Source organism: Rhododendron vialii, chromosome 12a (genome assembly GCF_030253575.1).
Source record: "Rhododendron vialii isolate Sample 1 chromosome 12a, ASM3025357v1".
Lineage (NCBI taxonomy): Eukaryota > Viridiplantae > Streptophyta > Magnoliopsida > Ericales > Ericaceae > Rhododendron > Rhododendron vialii.
In genome coordinates, this window is record NC_080568.1 from 12,153,231 (window position 1) to 12,169,617 (window position 16,387).

A 16,387-nucleotide genomic window follows, 5' to 3' on the forward strand; every position below is an offset into this window, starting at 1 on the left:
AGTGGACTAAAACAGAGATTCTAGAAAAGTCAACTATAGCATCGGATGTAGACTACAACAACGAGCTACATTTTACAAATTATAAAGCCAATAGACATAGTGATTTTCATTGTTTGCGAATAAATTCAATTAGCGTATCATGCGACACATAATGCAAAATGTTGTTCTATTTGAACGTACCAGGAAAACTTCCACTGCCTCCAACTCTACCCAGTGCATACACAACTCCATACACAACTCCTGGGACTTTTGAATCATGTCCAGAGTCTCCAGACCACCCGCGAAGCAATTTGCGAAAATTGCATCACATATTTTTGGCGCGTATCTTCACATTTATCAAACCCAAAATTTGAATATTAATTACCACGTACGGCGTGAAAGGATATACTTTTAAATAAAAAATTACCGTTGAAAAATAAAAATAAAAATAAAAAATTACCATCGAGCCTCACCGTCGTCAACATGAAGTACGCAGTAAGGGCGTCGAGAGCTACCTCCTGTACCGGTGCATTCGAATCGCTCGCCAACGATATCCTTAAACGAAGGCCCTGTCCAAGAAATATGAAATTCAACAAATGAAAAAAAGAGAGGGTACTAAAACAAACGCCATGGCTGGCTCGAAAACACACACACAGCACGACGGCAAAAACCCTAAAACCCAATTTAACGAACTGGTGTAGGCCCAATTCCTTGGGTTCCGCGATAGAGCAGATAGGCCGAGGTCGATGTTCGCTTCCCTCCTCACCTTCTAGTCTTCGTGCATTAGTTGGTCCTTCCATGGCAGTTCCTTCGCATCCTTCAACAACTTCTCCTCCTCCGCCATTGCATATTTATGTTTTATGTATGTATATATCAAACGATCTCTAGTGTCTTGTTTGGGGGGGGGGGGGGGAGAGAGAGGGAGAGAGAGAGAGAGAGAGAGAGAGAGAGAGAGAGAGAGAGAGAGAGAGAGAGAGAGAGAAAAGGGGGTACTCATGTATTCAATCACACTTCACCGAGGTCGTCTTGAGAGAGAAAAATGAGAGGGGAGCCTAGTACTAGCTGCATTTTTTGTTGCTCTTTCCAGTAGTGGGGTGAGTGGCTCCGGCTATTATACTCCCAAAAGGTTCGATGCTCCCACATTGTACAACACAATTCTCACCATTGGATTAGCCAAAATCTGCACCCTTCATTTCTAGATATTCTAACCTGTTACAACATGTTAGAAAGAGGAGAGATGAGAGGAGAAAGAGGAGAGATGTTCTAAAGGAGAGTGATATTCTAAAGGAGAGTGCTTCTATTGCTTTCCAAAATATTTCTTTCTCTTCCCAATCTCGAAGAGTGCTCCTAGGGACTTTTTGGCTAAATAAGTCAATTAACTTATTTTTCGTTTTTATTCAAAAAAACATTCGTATTTGTTAGTGAATTATTTTCGACTTAAAATTAGAAAAGTAAAAAGTTATGGTCCAAACCTAAATTTTCTTGAATAAAGACAACATATTTGGCTTATTAGCTTATTTTTGTCTTTATTAAAAAAATTTGGAATTCAATCATAATTTTTTACTTTTTAGATTCATCTCGCCATGACAATACAATAATTCACCAAAAATTAACGAAAAACTAACAAATGCAGAAAAATAAAAATAAAAATAAGGACAAAAAAAAGAGGTAATTGGCTTATTTAGCCAAAAAGCCCCTTGGCCTCATTCGGCTTATTAAGCCAAATGGCTTTTTTTTTTGTCCTTATTCAAATTTTTTTTCACATTTGTTAGTTTTTCGTCAATTTTTTGAGAATTATTGCTTCTTCATGACGAGAGAAATCTACAAAAGTAAAAAATTACGATCGAAATTCAATTTTTTTGAATAAAGATAAATATAAGTCAATAAGCTAATTTTTTTTTGTCTTTATTAAAAAAATACTTTCTGATTGTAATTTTTTTATTTTTAGATTTCTTTCGTCATGACGAAGCAGTAATCCTCAAAAAATTGACAAAAAAACTAACAAATGCAGAAAAAAATTTGAATAAAGACAAAAACAAGAAGCAATTTGGCTTATTAAGCCGAATGAGGTTTGTCTGGAGTTCCAATAAAATGATCCGATCTATTTATTATTTTTAAAAATAAGCTTTCGTAGTTTTTACTGAAAAAATTTTGGTTGTCAAAATTCTTCCATTTCACTTATAATATTGACTTTCTCAATTCATCTTAATGAGCCATTAATTTTCCTTTTTGTAAATTTTTCAACAAATATTTGATGTTTTTGTCTTGAAAAGAGATATTACAAAAAATATAATTTAAAAAATTTCTTCCAAATAAAAAATAAGTTAAAAAATGTTTTTTAAACAAAGTTTTTTTTTCCAAAGTTAGATTTTAGATACAAAATCAAAAAAAAAAAAAAAAAATTCTTCTATAAATTTAGCTATTACTACCATTTATGTGACATGCTTGTCTACTTAGGTTGAACCAAAGGGAATGAAAACAGTTATATAAACGCATCCCAATTAGGTTGAACCCGCTCCTGGTTATATAAATGCCATCCACCCAAGAACTCCAAAATTGGCAAGATACCAACAAATTACAAGAATGAAATTTAGGAGGCAAACAAAGCTAATCTCAAAAAACTACGGCAAAAGAATCCAAAACAGTTTGTGGACCTGTTGTATTTAAATAAAGTTGTTCACCGAGTAGTCGGACAATCCCCATTTTGCTTTAACGCATGCCAGCAATCCTAGTTTTGACGAGTTATGGAGAGGGGTGGTGGCTCCACTATATCACAAGGGCGAGTAGCTTTGGTCAGCAAAACCTTAGGTCCAAAATGTGCACCAAAATTTTGTATTTTTCCAGATATATAATTTAATTGTCGGCACCGAATTATTCATATACTCTTTAAAGTAAATAAAAATTTAGTTAAATCTGTGAGTAAATAGATAATATAGCTAAAAATATAAAATTAACCAGACCCAATAAATACGTCTATTATTCTGTGTAAGGTTTTGTATAGAATTTTGTTTTGTGTTTTCGACATCGTTCACTTAGCTTAAATCTTGAATGCGCCTCTGTTCTAGAGCTTCCTCATTTTGAATCAATACTAAAATCTTGAAACCGCATCTTTTCTTGAGCTTTGTGGCCCCATTTTGGATCAATTTCTTGAAGTTTAAAGGGTGAAAAATCCTATAACCACAAAAGTTTATGGAAACACGTTACACATACATTCAAATTTCGATGTAAAATGTTTTTTTAGAAAACAAACTTCAAACTTTTATTTTTCGGTGTTTGATTGGCACTTGAAAAATATTTCACACACACTCTAGTAAACGTGAACTAGCATTGTGCATGTTCGATGCACGGGACAATAGAAATCACATTGGTATTTTTTTGGCCTCATGTATCGATTAGGCACAATGCTAGTTGATAAAAATCATACTTCAAAGAACAAAAGCATTATCAATAATTTGCTTGAAAGGGCATATTATACTGTATGGAACAAACTTATTTGGCAACGGGCTCATGTATCACCAATACTGTCATCTCTTTCCGCCAAGCAAGGACCTCACTGCAATCAAAATTCAAAGTCTTTATTTTTTTACTTATATAAAAAAAAGAAAGCCCAAAAATTCTTGTGACACAGTCAGTTAATTTTGTAAATCATCAAATGTTGCAGAAAGATTAAATGGGAATTATAAACAGATATGTAGAATACGTATGCGTGTGCGTTAATTTTACAATGCGCATAAATAGATGGATGAGATTTATCAAGATCCACAAATGTTTACTCGATCAGCTCTTCATTAGAAATGATTTCGTTGCACAATTTCCCTCCGGGCCGTCAAGGAAAAAATGAGTTACAAAATGGGTGAGAGAGAGAGAGAGATGAGGGAGGTAGCAAACGTGGGGGATATTCCCGGACAGTTAAAAGTCTAGTGGGTTATGCATGTTTTGAATTGTTTTTAAAGAAAAAGAGAACAAGTGGTTTTTAAAAGAAAAATTAGAGAGATAAAGAGAGGGAGAGAGTCAAGATACGCATATTTTTAGAAATAAAGAAAATACAAAATCTAAAAATTAGAGAATGAAGGTTCGGAAACTTGCGAGGGCTCAACACATTTGCGTTAGTGATTAATTGATTGATGTGTGTGTAAAATGTTTGCGGTTACGGAAAAATCGTTAGCGGATTGATAAACGTCAATGGTCACAACTCACAATAGTGGCACTTTTTTTTTTTTTTTTTTTTAATAGCTTGGTTTGGCAGGAGGATGATTAAAAATAAAATTCACGTCCATCCAACACGTTTCATGTAGTCTGGTCTTCTTCCCTCTTTCCCCCGAGACCAAGACTAGAACGGTAGAACCGAACCAGTCTCCAACACGTTACACGCTCACTGCCAGTCTTCCCCACCCCACTACCCACGCACACTCTCTGCATTTTTCTCTCTCTGTACATGGTATACACACTGCGTCCACTAATATTTTAGCAGTATTACATTCGTATCTCTCTCTCTCTCTCCGTCTATAACTATCTATATTTTATCTGCCATGCGAATCTCCTTTCAACTCTCAAATACCCAATCGGTTCCGATTTCTTCGATCCGTAAAGAATCAAGATGACCGGATGCGATGCGCCGTCGTCCAACGGCCGGCGCGTCAAGAAAATCGTCTGTGACGCCGGCGCCGGTGCCGCTGCAGGTTCGCTCTTTTTACCATAAACCCCTCATTTCTCCTCAATATTAACGCTTTTGGTGATTGCTTAGGTTTACTTTGTATTCAGTAATTTAGTTTTGCTTTGTATTCTGGGCCAAAAACCAGTTTCGAATTTGAAGATTAAAATGGATAAAAGCGTGGAAAATGAGAATATGGGTGCAATGTATTTCACTTTTTCTCCATCTGTAGGAAATTGGGCTTAAAAATGGAATTTATTTTAACTTAATAGACAAATGTCGATTAAAATTACAGATTTATTTCTCTCTCAAAGATGTGAGATTTGGGTGCAAGGGTAAGGTTAAATTCAGTTTTCTTTTGTGTGTTTGAAGTAAACTTCAGATACTAAAATTAGTAACTTTACAAGAAAAAAAAAGTCTGGTAGATTTATGTCATCCCATTCGTCGAACGGGCATATGGCTGGTTATTTGTGTAAGCTAATAGGTTTGTTATATTGGAATATTCGTGGTTCTCATGATATTTATCACAGTGTGGTTTACGGAATAACTTCCTTTGTTATGTTATGGGATTTATGCCTCATGCAGGTGCTATAGCTGCTACTATTGTGTGTCCATTGGATGTGATTAAAACTAGATTGCAAGTTCATGGCCTACCTGATGTGCCCCACTCTGGTCAAAGGGGTATGTGATTTTTATACCAGTTGTATTGTCTCTAGCAGTCTAGCTAGTGGCATATGGTTTTCTTCATTTTAGCTAGCATATGGTTTTCTTCATTTATGATACAGTAGCATTTGTATTCTTATGTAATGCTTTCACCGAAGTATGGAGGGTTAAACAATGTTATCATGACAGTGTAGATGCTTGTGAGGGGAAGTATACAACGAGGGTCGAAACCCACCAGGAATCGTATTTTGGGGTAGCTAAGGAGAAAAATGACTTAGCTTCTAAAAATTGGTACTTTTGTATATACCGGATACTGGAATTACCAAATGGTTCTACTTGAAGCTATTGTGTTTATGTAAGAAGAAGTGGTGCTAGGGCATGTTTTTGGAGAAATATCCATGAAACAGAGGGAAGGTAACAAGAAATTTAAAAAAAATATAGGCTACTAATAATGAAATATGGTCACTAATATTTATTTACTAACATTATATTATCAATACTTTATTCAGAGGGCAAGTTATTCATTAAGTGTACCGAAAAAAGTATATAACATGGTCATGACACATGAATATTTCTTTTTAAACATGACAAGTTAACTAAAGTAGTATTAAAAAATAGGAATAAAGCAAAGTTTAGGGCAAAAACTATAACTAGGGTAATCACAGGGGGGCGAGTGTAATTTTAATAATATGTTTTAAATCCCAAATCCGTTTCTACTGTTCACAGTCGCGCAGCGCAACACACAGCCAGAAATGGGGTTCACCATAGGTTTTCGATTTTTGTCACTTCTAAGCTCTAACCTTGCATATTATTAACGCTAGATACTAAGAGATCGAATCCAACTGAGAAAAGCGAAGAACGGGTTCTGGACGGTTTCGGTAAAATGGAGAAGGCGACAGCAACGAGAGACTTTGGGAACGGCTTGAGGTGAATGGAGGATGGTTCTGTGATGCCGAGGAATGTGTTCCTAACACGTTCTATTGAACTAGCTCTATACATAAATACATATGTAGTATTAAGTTAAAATAAAACTAATAATGAAATAACATTGTAATATACTAATTATCCGAATAATAAATTATTATTTTTAATTTATTAAAAATTCTGGTTATTATAGATAATCTATTGTCATGTGAGACACTTTGGACTAATAGATTTGTGTGGTTTGTAATATGTCATCATAATTTAGGATATTACATGTGTCTTTTTCATTCTTTTTACCATGCAATGATGTAAATCTATACTCAAATCACATTAAATCAAAGCCTTATCAATTTAGAACACATAACTTCATATACAATTAATTTGAAAACTGCTTGAAGTTAACAAAAAAATATGAAATATATGGGATGAGATACAACAAATATAAAAAAAATAGCCAAACAGCATTATAAACCCCAATAACTGTGATTCTTAAAAAAAGAAACGTAGGTAATTTCCATATGTTGTGCGGAATTTTAAAAAATCACACCTCCGGTCACCGATACCGTTACAATACGACTGATACGCCCCAAAATCGCGACATCGCAACCAATACCGTTATGGTGACCGATACGGAGATTTCGATCTATGGTATACAGCTTTCATCACTTGGTTAGGGTGGAATGCGGGTGTGGGAGTGAGAGCGAGAACTGGATCGCAAAAGTGACCATAATAAAACCAGTATGGGGCGTCTTCAAACACATGAGGAAATAAATATGGTGCAATTGTCGATATGATTGTATATAGATTGGTTAATATTTTGTCCTTTTATGTATGTGAAATTGGGATACATAAGACTGTATTGCATACTCGGTGATTGCTTCGCAAATTTAAGGTTATGCTTGTTCCAATTGTGTGAAAAATGCATGCCTTTATGTGCCAATGTCTTAAGTTCAATCACTTGATAGTAGTTTTGTTTGTCATTTTGTCTTTTTAGTATTAGATGTTTCTTCGCTGATAAATACTCCCTCCGTCCCAAAATGTTTGTCCGATCCGCAAAACGGAGTCTTAAAAATAATATGATTTTTGCAAGAAAAATTCAAAAGTTTTTTAATAACTTACTAGATATCAATGAGTTCTATTAATTTGTGAAAAAAGTTTGAATTTTTTCTTTAAAAAATTGCATTATTTTTAAGTTATCGTTTTGCGGACCGGACAAATAATTTGGGACGGAGGGAGTAACTTAAAACTTTATAAATCGTATCCTACTGCAATTCTTTTTATGCACGACATAGATAGTATTAGATACAAGAAGAATGATTACAGGCACCGACACAGACGCACAGATTTTCAATATATGTTTGGCATGGCCACGTTCGGTAGGCATGTACATGAAAACAAATATATGGTGATTATAGGTGCATTTTATATGTTTTCTTACTTAAAACAAGTTACATGGGATAAACTTGTAGAAAAGTGAATGTTTTCTTCAAACTTTTGTCTGTTTATGCATGCTCTACTTATATAGATATATGATGGAGTTTTTCACCTTCCTCTTTTGGTATGATCAGGTAGTATCATCATTACAAGCCTACGGACTATAATACAAACTGAGGGTGTGAAGGGGATGTACCGGGGCCTTACACCAACATTAGTTGCACTACTTCCAAACTGGGCTGTGAGTATTACTTTCTTTGGGTTGCTTCTGGAAAATGATTGAGTCCATTGCAACTTCAAATCTTTTCCAAGTGGTTGTAGCTTTAAATGTTTTCCGATTGCTATCCTATTTTCGCCCCCAATTTTTCTTTCATTGAGTAGAGACTGGTTTGATGTTGCTTTTGTAAAATCAATATATATTGCTTTTGTAAAATCAATTTGGTTGAACTACACTACTATGAATACTTGTTTCAAAAAGAAATATGCATGTGTGTTTTTCTTGTGTCTGAATCACCTAGAGGCCCCTCTTTTTTTCTTTCTTTCTTTCTTTTGTTGCTTTTTTTCCCCCTTTCTAGAAATGCAATGCTTTGCGGTGCAAATGCTAGTTTTGTTTCCTAGTCAATTAAATCTTTGTAAAGCCAAAATTTTGGTGGAATAGAATTATTTTTTGCCAGAAAGCTAGAGGATTGTTATGAGAGCGTGAGATACCCGCAAAATTGAAGGATAAATTTTACCATATTGATACAAAGGCTAACCATGTTACAAGGCACTGAGTGTTGGGCTACTAAGAAACGACATATGAGTAAGATCAATGTAGCTAAAATGCTGAGCAAAAAAAGATCAATGTAACTAAAACAATGTTCTAAAAGTCGCTCGGCGTTCATCGCTCGGTCGACCACCTTCGAGCTTCGAGACCTATTAATCGCCGATTAATCGGCTTGTAGCAATTAGTCGGGTTTTTATTTATTTATATATAAATACTCCCCAATGTCAACTCTTATAAAAAATTGAACATTCATCTATCAATCCAACAACATCAATTGTTTTTCAAATATGACATAGAAATCTCTCATTTACAGAAAACTGTTAACATGATTATAACACCAGCTGGTACTGGGTATGGGTCGTTCATTTATTAGTCACTTACCAATTATAATAACTTTATTTATATACACCAAACAATACTACACTTCGTGTTAAGATTTAATAAAAAATATTACTACACTTTGTTTCCAGAATCACTAACGTGTCAATATGGGTATGGGCTTTTTAAAAAAAAACACTAATGTTCGAGATCGGTGGAGACGTGGAGTGAGAGGAGATCTCGAATTTGAGAGAAAGAGAGGCGATAGGCGGCTCGGAGATCTCGTGTTTTACACAGAGATATGACAGGTGACTCCGAGATCGATCAATCGATGACTGGGTGTTGAACAAGCCCTAAAAACTGTGATTCAAAGCCCTTAAACTAGTATGAGTGTATAACAGTTACACCCCTTGATTTTCCAAAATTATAGATTTTACAAAATTATAGATTTTACCCCTATTAATCGCCGATAGCCAATTAATCGCCCATTAACCGATTAATCGACTTATCGCCGCTAGACGCCGACTGACTAATCGCCGGTTAATCGCCGACTAACTCCGATTAACCTCCTGACCTACTAATTCAACCTTCTAGGCATTAATCTAATCGGTTAGGCCAAATTTCCGATTAATCGCCGATTAATCGGCGATTAAATCCTTCTTTTAGAACACTGAACTAAAATGAGAATGTTGAGATGGATGTGTGGTACTAGTTGTTTGTTTGTTTATTTATTTTTCTTCTTTTTGTTGAACTGTTGGGCGCAACTTATTTCGTGAACTTCTGTTTGGCCGAATTTCTCATTCTTTTTGACCCTTTCACCTTTGAGAATATGCATAGCTTGGTCTCATAGTCTTTATCTTTCTCTTAGTAACCAAAGTACTGATTTTTCGTACAGGTGTACTTCACAGTCTATGGGCACCTGAAAGGTCTGCTCTGTACACATTGTAAGTACTGATTTTTGGCATTGATTTTATTATACGATGTCTCCCCCCCTTCAAATTATGATAATTCTTGTTCGCAATGGATTTGAACACAGTGCTTGGTTTGGTTTGGTTTAGGACACATCTTGTTCTTTGTCTTACCTTTCTATTCTTTAGCGGGAACGGATTGTTAACTCCTGTTATGATAATGCAGTGGATAACAGTTGTCAACTTACATTTGGAGCCAATATGATAGTTGCTTCGGGCGCTGGGGCGGCCACGGCTATTGCAACAAATCCGCTGTGGGTTGTTAAGACCAGACTCCAAGTAGGTTGGATCTTGTCTGTGTTTGGAGCTTTCTAAGTAAATTGAACTAATATATCAACAATTGCATTTGATTGCTGCATGTATGACTTGTCATTTGTAAACACGTGTATTATTTTAATGTTATGTATCAAAAAAATTCTCAATATGTACAGAGTTCCATAGCTGTAATTCTTTTGTCGCAGAATGTTCTCCCGTTGGTGAAAAAATATGCTTTGCTAATTTGCAGAAGTACCAAAAGCAGAATACATTGCTGGAAAATGGGATGGAGTATGTCTATAACACTCCTTTAAAGAGCTAGGAAACATGCTCTGAATTGTCGTAGGTTTTGATCTATGCAAGTAATCCTCCTGGCACACATTCATTATTCTGTTCACAGCAAAACTCTACCTATTTTTTTGCATGTCAAACAAATTAGAAGATGAAGAGTCTATAAGATAGAGTTTGCTAGTTGCCTCTTTTTGAGCTTGCTTATCGACTTATTGTCTACTTTTGGGGGATCCCTTTTTTCTTGATTTAGGGTCTTGGGGTGGGTCAATTTGTCAATTTTGGTGCTTTTGCTGAAATTGTATCTTTTATTTTGGGATCTTTTCTTTCTTTATTTTTCACAAGGCCCAACGCCCTAGTATCATTCACAAGATGAACCCATGGGAGACACCTAAAGCCCATGTTTAGTGATTTACGTTCTCACCAAAGTGCTCTTGACATCTGTTAGAGCTTGTCCCACCCTAAAAAAGTAGAATATGAGCCTGCACGGACTCATTTCCAATTGGTTTTGCATACATTCTATTGAAGCTAGGCTTTTGGTAGCTTTTGGATAAGAGTCATAAGACACTTGATTGATTTCCCCTTTGTTTGTGCCGATAGCGCACCTTGTTTTGCTGTGATCCCTATCTTATGGATTCTTTATCCACCTCTCCATGTGCGAGTAGGGCGTCCCTGTGCAGGGGAGCGTTAGTTTGTCCCACATTGGTTAATTATACCTCCAAACCCATTATATGAGCATGCGCAGCTTTCTCAGTCATTGCCAATTAGTTTAAAGTTGGATGCTTTAGAAACACCTTAGACCTAATGCAACGCTATAATTTTGTTTAGAAACACCTTAGACCTAATGCAAAGCTATAAATTTTGTTTAGTATTTCCGAACCAAGAAAAACAAGTTTTTCTTTTGTTTTAGGATGGAAAGAATCCAGTAGCTATACAAATGAGTGGATCAGATCGACTAGGTAAATGGAAGATGCATAAAATAAAACTCAAATCACCCAAAACCTGATACTATAGAGCCCAAGACATGCTGCATGTAAAATTCCATATTTGCCCTTTTCCTTTTGTTCATGCTCCATATTGATCTCATGTTTTCCCTTGTAATGGGGCTTTGACGGTATCTAGACTCTATTCTTTCAACTCCATATATTTTGGTACTCACTTGTTCATCATTTGGGCGTCAGTGCTTGAAACTTCTTCAAAATGATAGGTTTGTGAAGCTAGTAGTTTCTACCTGTTAAATTTGGCTTTAGGTAGAAGTGATATTCTTGTAGCTTCACTATGAATCCTTCCCCAAGTTAGAGAAAGACTGTAATGTGCAAGCTAAAACTGTCACATATAGCTATTAGAATACACAATTTTCTGAGGTCTTAATTATAACCAATGATGGATCCCTAGAAAGCCACAAGAAATATCCTCAATCTCTCTTTGTATAATTTGATAGTCCTACAGGTGGTCTTTTCTAGGTCGATACTGGCCTGTTGTTGAAGTTAGCCAACTATTCCCCCAGTTTTTTGGAAAGAAACCCACCCTTGAGACAAAAACTTGTACTGCCCTTTGGCAAGTATCCATGTATTGGCTGGTCCATCACTAATCAATGTCAGATTATTTGGTGTCCAGAATTTATGTGGGATAGATGTGGTTGACCCTGGCAGATGGGATTTCTATGAGATTGTTGATTATTGTAACTCGGGATTAGAGATTTCTGATTGCCGTATTCCCTGTTCAACTCCTCCCTTTTGTCTTAACTTTTGTTTCTAGACATTGAAGTCTATTCCCTGTGTTTGCTTGTAAACTTATTTCCTTAATTCGGAGACACCATAGGAGTAACCTGCAAGGGGCCATGGCCCCCTCTACGTGAACAGTGCTTGTTATAGTACTCTGAAAGCAATATAATATCTCCATACCGCAGAGGTATGGCCGCTCTGCTAAAGATGTGGCCCTCAAACCCCATACAACGCGGTTGATTCCTATTAATTTACTTCTTTTTTTACCCCCTTTCATTTGTTTGCCTTGGAATTTTGTTCCACAAAGGTTTGCGGACAGAAAGGAGAGTTGCGTATATAGGAGTATGCCATACACATCACTGTAGACAATGTACCGCCTAACTTGTGCATACTGGCATGATATTATCAATTTCCCTCTCCTCTCATCTTGCTCAATTTGTGCGTGTTGGGAGATCCAAAAGATTGAGAAGTGCCACCTTTCAGTCTCTACTCAACACCCTCTCTTCCTTCTAAGGACGTCATGGTCCATGCCCTTTTCACGTATCAGCTCTCTCTTTTTCTCTCACCTGGGCCTCCTATCACTATAACTCTTCGCTGTTGCGAAAGGTTTGCCGGATCTGTGATAGGCTGGGATTTAGCTCTCATCCTACTTTCCCTTTCTCTGTAAAGCTGTCTATTAGCCGGCCCTGTCATAAGTGGTCGATTTACCCCTCTCTCTCTCTCTCTCTCTCTCTCTCTCTCTCTCTCTCTCTCTCTCTCTCTCTCTCTCTCTCCGTGTGTGTGTGTGCGCGCGTGCATAAAGCTATGCATTGCTTCTATGAATCCCATAAAGATGCAATGATGGTTCTTCAATTCATGGGAACTAGAATTCAAAAAATAATGGTTTCCCCAAATTGGGTGAAATTCAGTTCTATTCCAATTTAAAGTTCTGGACCTGAAATTAACACGTTCATCCCCAAAATGATGGTTGTCAATCCTGTTCATCTATTACCTTCTCTGCCTAGATTTGAAGCCTTTTATTCACTCTCCTTGTATATGTGTATATTCTCTTGACGCAAAAACAAATGTATCATACTCCTGGGAATGTTTACAAAGGTGATTCTGGAGCTTGACTTGAGGCTCACCTCGAGGCAAGGCACAGAAAAAATGCTCCTGGGTGTTGATATTTTGGTTAGAGAACCACAAACTCCTTTGTCTATCAGTTCAAGGCATATGGAGCCGTGCGCTTTTCGTGCGTTTTTCACCCATATGACGGAGGCGAACACATGAAGAGTCAGCTCTTTTTTTTATTTTGTAAGTGAAGAGTCAGTTCATTATGAGTTGTTGGGGCGGAAACGAAAGGTTTTGTGTATTTGCAAGACGACTTAGAGTGCTTTTAAAAGTTGGATCTATTAATGCACTATGTTTTATGCCTTACCATGTTTTTTTTGGGAATTTTTATCAACTATTTTCTTGCTTTTTGTGAGGCACCTTTGTGTGGCACAAACACTATACCCTTCTTTTTATTGTGCTTTTAATTAATTTTATTTCTCATAAATAAATTGTAAAAACTCCAAAGGTTTATGCCTCAACGCCTTGAGGCTTACGCCTCACCTCATGAGAAGTCAACAACTTCACCTTTGCGCTTTCGCCTCTGGATACTTTTTGCTAGGGTAATGTTGTCTTCAAATTTCTTCACTGCAGATGTGAGTAATACATTGTGGTTGTATTGTATGTTATTCAGTAAAGCCTCGATTATATTTGAGAAACTGCCACATGACGACACTTCGGATTACTTGGATACTGATTTGAACTGAGCGCCCCAGAGTGTATAGTTTCTGATAAATACTCCGCTCATTGAACTGGTTATTTCTGAGAATTATCATGTTTGTGTTACTCTTACCCCTTCTTTTATTTCCTTGTGTAGACGCAGGGAATGAGACATGGTGTGGTTCCCTATAATGGCATTTTTTCTGCATTAAGAAGGATTGCTCATGAGGAAGGGATACGCGGATTGTATAGGTTGGTGATTCTTATTGATACCACAAATATAAGTTGGTAGTTGTCAGGCTTCGTGATCTTACTAATTGCACCATATCACGAATATAAGTTCATGAAATAGCTAGTTCCATAATGTCTGAAGCTCTTAGAACTTGGAATATTTTGGTACCATAGTTACTCGATTGTTTGAGTTGTTGGTAGTTTTATTCCATTAACTATTTTAAGTGCCATATCTTGGGATTTCTACAGTGGTCTTTTGCCTTCATTAGCTGGGCTAAGTCATGTAGCCATCCAGTTTCCGTTATATGAAAAAATGAAGTCCTATTACGCAAAAAAGGGTAATGTGTTATTTCTTTCATTTCTTTCTATTTTGAGTTGGTTGTAGATACGAAAGAATCATATATTTGATGGGTGAGATGCTGATCATGCTTACTTGATGATGTCAGATAATACAACCCCTGATAAGCTGAGACCCGGGAGACTTGTAATTGCCTCTTCAATATCTAAAGTAGTTGCCTCCATAATGACTTACCCACACGAGGTATTCTCTCTATTTCTACAAAATGGAAAAACATGTAGATATAAGATTATGGGAATTTATTTTCACACTCCCCTTTTTACAATTCACTCTTCTTCTTTTTTTGGGTCTCTATTCACTTGAATTTACTATCTTGCCCTTTATTCAATACCCTTTTTTGCACATTCAAGTACAATATTGTAAATTCATGTGGATAAAAACAAAAAAGGGAGTGTGGATGGTTAAAAAGGGAGTGTGAAAATCATTTTCCAAGATTATTTGTAGAAAATCGTTTACTCGTTGAAACATGATACTGGTTTGGAACTTTTTTTATTTTTTTATTTTTGTAATTTTCTGCATTAGTATTTCTCTGGATTTGTATGTATATATAGACGCCTCTATATTGCTTGCTTTCAACCCAATTTAAGTGCTTCAAAATAGATCCTATTCCATGGTCAATAAGAAAATGTATTTTTTCGTTTTGAATTTATGGAAACCAATAAAGGAGAAATGAATCATAAAATATGATAAACAGAAAGATGATTATTTTTAGTAGTATCCCTGTAGACCTGTCGAATTACAACACCTCAATTCCATAAGAGCATGAACTGCGTGGAGGATCAAAGTTTACTAAAACAGATGACAATTTATATCCCCAATTCTAATTTTATACGTGTTGCTGATGAGTGAGTTAGCAACTTTGTTTTGTTTTTGTCATAAAATCTGCATTTCCGTTCCAGGTGGTGCGTTCCAGATTGCAAGAACAAGGACAAGCGAGAAATTTTGAGGTCCGATATGATGGTGTCATTGATTGCGTTAAGAAGGTATTTGAAAAGGAAGGAATTCGTGGTTTCTACCGTGGATGTGCAACTAATCTACTTAGAACGACTCCATCTGCTGTCATAACGTTTACTAGCTACGAGATGATACATAGGTTTTTGGAGCAGATTATACCTCCAGAAGAGAAGCATTCGGAGGCCAAACCCTGAATCTGGTGGCCATACTGAACCTCAGGAGGAATATGAAAGGACCGGAAATAATGACGACAGAATTGTAGAACAATCACAAACCCCATCTAAATAGGATAGCGACTTTAGTTCCTTCCGGTAACATTGATGAGCTAAAGGGCTGAGTTCGAGAGTGGATTCTCTTCCATTCTTACTGAAAACGTGAGACAGCTTCCCTTAAATTGGGAACTTTTCAACTAGGGGTGATTATAAGAGAGTTTCAATTTTCATTACCAAAAGAAAAAGAAAAGATAGTTCAATTCTTGATTATGCAATGTTCTGTAGTTTATTTTTGCAAGGTTCTAAGTTCGTTTTACCCCTATTGCCTGCATTTGATGTAGAGAACCCTGATTTAAGTAATTCTTTCAGAAGTATTTACTGGTGTTCTTTTTATTTAAGAAGTTGCTTAAATTTTTTGGCAACTTTAACACGGGTAAATGATGTATTCTTATGATATTATAATTTTTTTTGCTCTATCTCCAAGTACCCATTTGCTCGATATTGATCTGCTTCTATTTCCACTTTCTTGTAAGCAAGGCCGGGCAAACTAAAAAGGAAAAACCACTAGTGGATGACGTTATATTTTTTTCCTTCATGCGTAGGTCAAGAAATTCTATGAAGGAAACCGAATACGAAGTGGACTTATTTCCTTGTGTTTGTGGAACAAAAGTCCGTGGTTTTTTGCATTTTTCACTTCAATCTGTTTGTCTGTCCATGTGCCGATTTGAGGTCGTCAATTGCCAGCTTGAATACATATTGTTAAACTCAACGCAACTCTGAGACAAATTTTAGGCCTGTTAGGCTCCGTTTGTTTGGACGTAAAATATTTTTTGGTAAAATGTTTTACCTATTTTCCGGTGTTTGGTTGTGTAAAAAATAAGGAAAATATTTTACATGTAAAACATTTTCTATC

At 36.2% G+C, this 16,387-nt stretch overlaps 1 pseudogene; it reads left to right on the top strand.

The window, feature by feature from the left end:
- Positions 1 to 4,303: 4,303 nt before the first annotated feature.
- On the top strand, positions 4,304 to 15,950 carry LOC131310813 (nicotinamide adenine dinucleotide transporter 1, chloroplastic-like; annotated as a pseudogene).
- The last annotated feature ends 437 nt before the right edge of the window (positions 15,951 to 16,387 follow it).